Source organism: Augochlora pura, chromosome 3, assembly GCF_028453695.1.
Source record: "Augochlora pura isolate Apur16 chromosome 3, APUR_v2.2.1, whole genome shotgun sequence".
Taxonomy (NCBI): Eukaryota; Metazoa; Arthropoda; class Insecta; order Hymenoptera; family Halictidae; genus Augochlora; species Augochlora pura.
The window spans coordinates 18,754,299-18,763,880 of NC_135774.1; positions in this window are offsets into that span (position 1 = coordinate 18,754,299).

Consider the following 9,582-nt stretch of genomic DNA (forward strand, 5'->3'; position numbering starts at 1 on the left):
CCACTAATTGTAATCACTCAATCACATTTTTCAATAACTTATTGATTTTCTTAACGAAGTTCTCACCTGTAGACCCAAAATATTCAGAAATTGCCATAGACTCATAATATTTAGCAACTGCCATGGACACAGCTTCGAAAGAAGCTTCTTTCCCGCCAGATAATTCTGAAGGGATCAAAATAGATAGTAATCCCATAAAGTTATATGAGGTGAATATGATCAGTGACTACGAACTTCCCATCCAAGCTCATTCAACTTTTCTTGCGTCACCATTGCAATATGTAGTTCTGCATTATCTTGATGGAATAGAATTCCTTTTCCGTTCTCTAATCCGGCAGCTTTTCCTTGATAGTTACATTCAATTCATCAAGCTGGTTACAATAAGTATCCGATTTGATGGTTTGCGTCTGTTTAAGTAGCTCGTAATATGCTGAACCTCTTCCATCCACCACCATGAACAGAGATTGTCTTTCATTGATGAAGATCTTGTTTTGAAATAATTGTGGTGGATGTTTCAGGTTTACAGTAAACTTTTTTTCTCTTTATATTATGGCAAAAGATCCGCTTTTCACCCTCCGTAATGAACTTATGAAATGATCTTGACATAACGTTCACAGTGACATAACCTAGCAGGTAAAATTACCTGCAGGTAGTAAAATAAGGCAGAACTTTCTCGCTAACTAATATGTTGGGTTCCTTAACGGTTACAAATTAATTGTTTAAGTGATCAGCTATATTTTAGTCAATAAAATGTTCATTTAAATAAAAGGAAACAATTTTTCTTCTCTTTGAGCGATTCGATATTAGATTTTATTCGATTTTATTAGAAAAGATCTAATAGATCACTAGAACAACATTTTTGGAAATAGAAGTGATCGATTCTTTCATTAATTTGAATATGAACATATTAACACATTAAAGGCGGGAGTCGTAATACTACGATTCATCTCGACTGTAGCTTAAAGGCGGGAGTCGTAGTATGTAATACGATTTATCTCGACTGTAGCTTAAAGGCGGAGGTCGTATTAGTACGGTTTGCAACCATATCGCGCAATTCATGCGCCACTTTACATTTGTATTTAGTATGTTTTGTGGTTTGAAACGTTACCTAGCATACTTTCGTCAAGATCCCCCGCCTTTAATGTGTTAAGATAGCTGTACTAGAAATATGTATAAAATTGGATATTCAATAATAATATTTTTTCTGATGCCAAATATTGTACAAGCTTTGCAAAGATGTTAGAATATCACCAATCAGAGGATATCAACAGAACAAGTTGATTAATATTTTATTTAAACATTGCTTTGTTTCTGGTTGATACGTGATATACAATGCAAATAGAAAATAGTATCTTAAACAAGTAAAAGCGAAAAATTATAATAGGAAGTAATAAAACGTTAACAATAACATGCTTACGTGTTTCATAACTTCAAATTAACAATAACGAACAAAGATCTCAATATACAACTGAAATGATGTAAGCCCAATAATAAATAAGGTATGGCAAATTTCGCTAAACTGAAACAAAATTTTACAGACTATAAATTGCAAAAATATACTGTTTTTTACATAAAAACTGTCATACCAGTATCCATAAAACAAAGTACAAGTACAGGTCTGCTTAATTATCTATGCTCGAATGAAAAAGATAAACCTTGTTAAAGCATCAGCTTTCGTAATCTTTTTTATACTTCGTAGGCTTTAACAAAGTTTGATTTCACAGCATAGATCAGAATAAAGGTAGATACAACATATACAACTGACGTAGTGGTCTTAATGTTTGAAGAAAGATTTAAGACCACAAAGAGGTATAATGATTGGTTTATGAGATACTGTTACGAATTAATTTGTAAATATTTTTCTGTAGTAGCTCTTGACCTGTCGAGGGTTCGAAGGAGAGCTGAAGAATCGCCATGTATGATCGATCCATTAAAGTTTGAAGGGAAATTCGGAATTATGTCGAAAGATTGATAAATCGCGATTGATAGCTTGGAGAAGACTGATTGGACTTTAAGGGGTTACTTCGAATCGATTATAAAATGTGCCGCTGTAATGTCTTCCATTTATGTCACCTTTTTGAACGATACGCTACTATAGCGATTCATTTGTCGTTCTCGCACCCGAAAACCGTTTTATACTACAAGTTGTTTCACATGAAAGAGATCACCATAATATATTGCCAGATTGTGTAAATATGTACAGGAAGGTGTAAAAATGACCACATACCTTTTAAAATGGTATAACTTTTTTGAAACCGATCTAAATGACTTGATCCTTTTGGAAATATTAGAGGAACTATTATAATTCACTGTATAAGAATGACTAGAATACTTCTCGAATGAAAAAGACGCGATTATCGCTAGTATTGAAATTAATTGTTTAAAGCATAGTGTTTCGAATAAAATAATCACGATCCCATTTTGATTGATGCTCATTTGTTTCGAAGATAGCGTAGCGAAAAAATACGATCGCGTATCGGGTTGGAAAATTTTGTAGATTTTTAAAATCCACTCGTTTTGGATCTCGTCTGCTTTTCGTCTTCCAAGGCCCATGCTGCAACTGCAACCCTTCGCAGTGTAGCATTTGCTATTTTTCTTACTGCTGCAGAAAGAATTAATGATGGTTATATCAGTTTTGCGAAAATTATCAACACGTTGCATCTTGCGTTAGAGTTGCGAAATAAATAAATGCCACGCTTCGAATAGCCGTACGAAAAGATCAAAGTGCACGGGAATCGTCACTTTTGGATCTAAGAAATTAATATCGACGTTAACAGTGTACTGTCTCGTTTCATTTGAGATATTTAACATAAAATTTTATAAATCAGTGATAGAAACAAATGATCTGTGTTACCTTCACCCTATTGATTTTCCATTCCTCTCTACATGAAAAATATAATTATTCGCTCTGACTTTCTCGTGAGTCTCTAAAAGCAGCAACCTCCTCGTGGCGAGACCCGGGCAATCGGTACCATCCTCGACTCAGGATACCTTACGAACTGTAATGCGTTTTCAGTCGAGAATGTTGTCGAGCTAAAAGCTGTAGATTACAAATTCTTTTCTAAATCGTAAAGTAGTGTATAAGGCTGTAACAAATATATTATATGATTCTCAAATTGGACTTATATTGAGGAATATCATCGCCTCGTTCATCGATGGATGCGTAATTTTAGTAATACTTTAAATCAGTATTGGAAATAATTTGTCCTTCAAAGATTGTCGAACTTGGTATACCTCCGATCGGGAAGTCCTTCAGGGACTCACTCATGGGAGGGGCCCTTGAGTGAGTACGGGACGTAGCGTCCCCGTAGTACCCGAGGCGTCTATAGTTCGTTAGGGTTCTTAATTTAAGTTTATTAGATTTCGGTTGGTTTTTGAATGTTGGTTCGGTTTCCGATGTGATTCGGTTGTTCAGCGTTGGATTTCCCTTTCAAATTGCACTCGTGTGCGGGTTAGCTTGTATAATTGTATATGTTCTAACTAATTAATAATTTATTTTAGATTATTACAGGTCATCTGCCGTAGGATCATCAGCTGCCGTGGGATCATCGTTCGCCAAGGGATGCGTGCGACTTATTAATAAGTGCGTCTTATTTAAGTAGTATTAAGATCACCCAGGGGTCTCCGTCCCACGGGTGCATTCGCCATCGGAGGCACGGGGTGTAGCGTCCCGGAGTTACCAGAATCGCTAAGAGTATGTCGAATATTATTGCCTTAGCTTCACTTGTTCGTTATTCGTTGTCAATTTTCGGATCAACCATGGTGGTCTTGCCTGCGCAATCTCTCGGAGTTTCGTAGATCTCATATTCGGCGAATTATCATGCGGCGTGGGCATCCAAACGTGGCACCCTCCTGCAACGGGAGACACTTCTCCTTATTGCTTTTCGGCATGTAAGACGTCCTCTACCTCCTTACTGAGGGGGGCAGGCGCAGAGAGGAAGTGTCCAACCGGGCGTAGGTGTGGGTGTTACTTTTGGATCTTCATTCCAATTGATAAAAAGTCGTATATTGAGATCTGCGAGGCTCTGAGACTTGCGCAAGTATTGTTCGCGTCGCGTCACTCTCGAGTCGGGGCCTTCTGCTCCGGCTCGTTTTTGAGTCTCCCTTTCAAAGAATCAGAGTCTTCTGCTCTGATTCATTTTGGTCCCCGTGGATAAGTGGTTTCTCCATTGATCCACTTTTGGTCCGCAATAATACTCGACATATTGTTTCATCGGTAAAAGGAAGGGAGCCATAACAAATTTTGGTTTCGTTCTCACTCCCTTTCGGGTCTCCACTCCAGCAACATCCACGTGGTGAGACTCGGACAATCGATGTAATTTTCGATTTCTAATCAGCTGTAAATTCGTTTGCAACTAATTCGAAATCGACGATTATATTGGGCTAACGGCTGTGGCGATGGGTTTATTTTAAGTATTAAGTTGACTTTGATTTTGTGGTCGTATACATGGTTGGTGGTGGTATATCTGTGGCGATTGGTTTTTCAGATATTAAATTGACTATAAATTGGCAAAATATTTAAATTTCAAGCTATTATTTCACATCATGTCAAAATTCTCTCCTTGTCCATTATTTCGAACGCTACTCAGAATATTACGGAAGCTCTAAAAATGACACACAGGTCAGCCTAATCGGTGACTCACGGAAAACGTTTGGGATACTGTGTAACAGTACCGAAGAGTTGTGTCTGTAGTGAGTGAAGTTACGAGTGTCACACGTTGCACAATTTTTTTTATAATAAACGAGTTCAGCAGCTCTCATTTTATTTTATTTTTACTTCATCATTTTACGTGACAACCGTCTCGAGACTCCTCCGCTTGTTTCCTCGTCGCGCGTCTCGACGCGACTGGGCAAGTTCGTGTTGCCCTTCCCGGACGAAGGGATTGGTCATAACAGCGGGAGAAAGTTGTCCACGATTTACGATATCCTTCCGAGGAGCAGCGTAGGCCCGGGAGCGCGGCACTCCATACGTGCTCTGTATTAATATAACACCGCGTCGCGAAATATTAATATCGTCGCGAGTGTGCAGCGGCTCGGTATGCGCCATATGAGCCGTCTCTGCTGTGTCCCCTTCCCATCACGCAATAATCGTGAGCGGTAACGAAGCAGGGCACCGTGCGCGTCAGTATGCGATGCTGGAACAATTTCCGACGGCAGGAATTTAAATATTCCACGCTCAGCCGGTTTTTAAGGCAAATACCGTTGCCAGAGGAAGAAGGGGGCATTATCATCGGGAATCTGAATTTTAGTCGGAACACATCTCAACCCTCCCTGCCCCTCACCTTCTGTTCCCGCCATTACTCTTTTCGTTCTGGAGTGTGATACTTCGGCAACATAGGAGAATTTTATTTCGAAATTCAATGTTCCTTTAGAAAATTTCTAACTTAGGGTAGATGCACTGGTTGTTGCCACATTAAGGATTTATACGAATTGCAATATAAACAGTTTTAAGGTTTTGTATTGCTTAAGAAACGCGCAAGTTTGGATAGATTAATTAATACATTTAGGTATGAAGTCTAATTTGTAAAAGAGTGACAAAATGATTGAAGAATTATCTGAGTACAAAATTAGTGAATTACGCATTCTTTCATTTTAGAACATGATTATATATAAACAATTGTATTTATAATGATAATTATTGTATTTACAACGACGACGAATCTCTTATCTGATATTATTTATTTATGCGTATCTGAAATTTTTGGATATTAATGAAAATGGTAAAGAATCAATGAAATATGGGAAGCTGTAAGATTCCTAGCCATTTTTGTATCTTTCATTAGGTTTTCTAATTTGTGTGCGAAGCATTCTAAAAATTTAATTAGGATATTAAATTGTAGCAATTTTAAATTTAGTAGTTAACATTGATAACCGTAGATACTGATTTAAATCATAAGGTGAAGAAAATTATGTCTAGAAATCTCTTGTGGTCGATCCTGATTGTAATTTTCAAACTTTAATTATAAATTGTTATTAACAACGTGCTTATTAGTGCAAAGTGACTATTAGTATTTCTTGACTACATATCAAATTGGAGATTTAAAACAAGAAGGATGAATATATTTCTTAAAAAATCATTTATATCATAGTTTTAAAGCAGTAAGAAAAAACAATTTTATTCATACAAAATAATAAATGTATGTATTACAGAAAGCTAGTAAGTCACGTTAAAAATGATTCCGGATTGCCATTCCAAATAATTATAAACAAATGCATACTAAAGGAATCAAAAAGACAGTTATTGAGAATTAAGTTACTTAGACTATCGAAATAATACAATTATAGTATAACACAATTTTACTCATACGAAATAATTAATGTATATATTATAATAATATATTGTATAACAAATGTATGTATTACTACCAAATAATTATAAACAAATACGCACCGAAGAAACCAAAAAGACAGTTATTGAGAATTAAGTCCCCCAGGATTATCGAAATAATACACTGTGCGCCGCGAATATGGTTAACGGACACCACGGAATAGCAAGTTCCGAGCCGCGGTGAGATTTGCCAGAAGTTGGATAAGTCCCCCGCCGACCCCTCTTCGACCCCCCTCCCCGACGCGCCCGGCTACGGAGGATGAGTAACACCAGTTGATTAGATTCACGAACTGATGGCTTCTGGGTAATTCTTCGCGAATATGAAATTGCATTAGACTTTATTACACGTCCAATCGGGCTTGAAATAGTGACTTTGTTCGGCTCCAGAAGCCCCTCCCCCAACCTTCCACCCCGTCGTCCTCCCCACTTCCTGGGAGTGCGCTACGGCGATGTTTATGAAACTATTTTACTAATCTTGTTGGTGACAAAGTGGCTCGCGTCGGTGAGGATTATATTCGTTTTAATGGATTGTTTCGAGGAGGCGGGGTCCTCGAACCATTAATTCTGGCGGCTTTCACGCGCTCTCTTTTTCTTAAGCGCTGTCATTGTTAGCCAGTCGATTGCTTTTTGATAATTGAATTATTGATTTCCGAAAAAAAAATGTAGATGATACAATATGATGAAATGTGATATAATTATGATCGTTACAGTGTGGATTTTTGTGAATTATACAAATTGTCTGCATCGACTGCGAGAAATAGAAATTAAATTGTATGTTCTTTATCTTTTTTTAAATAATTCTAGTGGATTAAGAGTAATATATTGACAATATTTCAACTTTCACGATCCTTCGTCTATTTAAATACAATTAAAGTTATAAATTCATTATATTATAATACATTTAAAGTTATAAATACATTACATTATAATACATTTAAAGTTGTAAATATATTACCTTATAAGTACATTAAAGTAAACACATAAAGTTTCAATTATTTGACGTAAATTGCGTAACATTCTTAGTGCAGTGATTATTATTATATTGACTTAAGGGTTTATCATAAATGAAGATATTAGTTACTTAACAAACCGGATGTAATGATCGATATATTTTTCTAACACAATTTGTAAAATTATATGAAATAAATAATTAGTTGATGTACGTCCTCGTAACGATGTCGTGTATTTACCTCACAATATGATCAATTTTCTGATTGTCATAGTTTTACAATATCATGGATATTAAATAACTAAGATTCGATGAATATTTCTACAGAGCGTTTAAAAAGAATTTTTCAATGAAGTATTCCAAAGAGATTCTTTACTTCACGCGGAAAGATGCCAATAAATATTTACTGAAATTGTTAGCATAACACCCGAGCGGAAGTATTTGAATCGCTGATGTAATCGATCGAATCTTAATTTAAGAAAAGTATTAATATATATTTCAGTATTAGCAACGGGATAGAAGACTATAATATTCTACACCAATGCACAATCTTTTATTCGAGTCTAACTGTTTTTGAAGATTTATTTCATTTACTATTATGGCATATTAATACACAATTTTGTATGATTTAATAATTTATAGCACAATTTCGAGGATACGTAAATATTAATGTAATGCATTATATTTACAAATATATATTTAGAACTTCCTATAGTTTGCATTTATACATTTGCATCAAACATTTTCACCTTAATTTTTTTCGTTAACCACACGTTGTTGAACAACAAAAGGTTTCTAACATATTCTATCGACATATTTAGGCCACCTTCAGTTTTATAACTATAATGTGTAGAGCGTTTAATTTTATCATACAACAGTTAATAAAATACAAAATAAAAAGTATTAAGGTTCTTTAGTTGATTTTCAATTCAAGAAATGTTTAAAATATTGCCCATTGCAAAAAAAACAAGTACGCGGACGATTAAGCAACGCAAGTTACCAAAAAAATAATTAACTCTGTGTATGCTCCTGTTTATACCAAACAACTTTCGTTTAAAACATTTTCTATACGTGTAGTTTACTGTACATTGATATAAAAAAGTGACTCATACTGTATATTGATTAGAATTTCACATAGTAGTTTGTACATGTTGAACGTGATAGTTTTCGTAGCTCTTGAATCATATTGATAGAAATATTGAATTTGTGTAAAAGCGGAGTATCGGAGGAATATCTTTGAATTCCGACACGATTCATACGAAGAAATACGAATTCAGCCGGTCGCAGGAACGTAGAATATGTTCCCGAGCGTAAAATAAAACGTGTGTATCAAACTACGCGTAATTAAAAGTATTGATGTCATTAAATACAAAGTGGCTCGTTAACTGGTCCTCTTATGGCACTGTTGAATTCAAACGTTTGACATGAGTCGTTGAAATGCTCTATGTATGTATTTCACTCTTTAGTCCCGTATCGATCCCCTCCTTTAAACCAATCAGCAACCAATCCAGTAATTGCAGGTGCACAAAACCACATCTGTTCGAAAGGCTGCTGCAAGTTTATGCACTAATCGAACGTATGTTAATTCTAATGCATTCTCAATTATAGTAGATTGCTTCTAACATGCGTATTGTGCTATTAGGGCTTTTATTCAATGTGATTGACAATGCTATTGATTCAGCGACAGCTTTAAAATAATAATAATTAAAAAAATTGGTAGAATTATATTTAGACTCTAGGCTTGCTTCAAAATTTAACTTAGCTTCCATGCAAAATTGTGTTATTATAATTTTTGAATGAAAATGCATGACACTCTAAAATATGATTACTATTTTGGATAATTATATGCTGGAGGGTCCGCCTTCTTCGTTTTGATGACTCATGATGACTTATAGACTCGAACACTATAAGTTTGCGATCGTAGCTAGCAAAATAAAAAATAGTCTCCGCGAAAAGCATACAATAAGAGTGAAATAATCAAGAATGTCATCATCATTACTACAATTTAAGACAATCTACCTTTTCTTTTTAATTGGCATAGACTCATTATCGCAAGAAATATTTCGAAGTTCGGTTTCATTTTCATTGTTAATGTAAATGTCTTCAAACGACTTCTCTATATTTTATAAGAATTATATACTACTAGCAAACCCGGCGAACTCCGTTTCGCCACCGTTTTCGGCTTCGTTTTTTGTAACATTTCGTTTGGGGATTAAAAGATGAAGAAAAGTTATTTTTTTCGTTTTATAAACCATATTGGTTTGTAGTACATGCTATGTATCAGAGATGGCGCTGTATGTGAAAA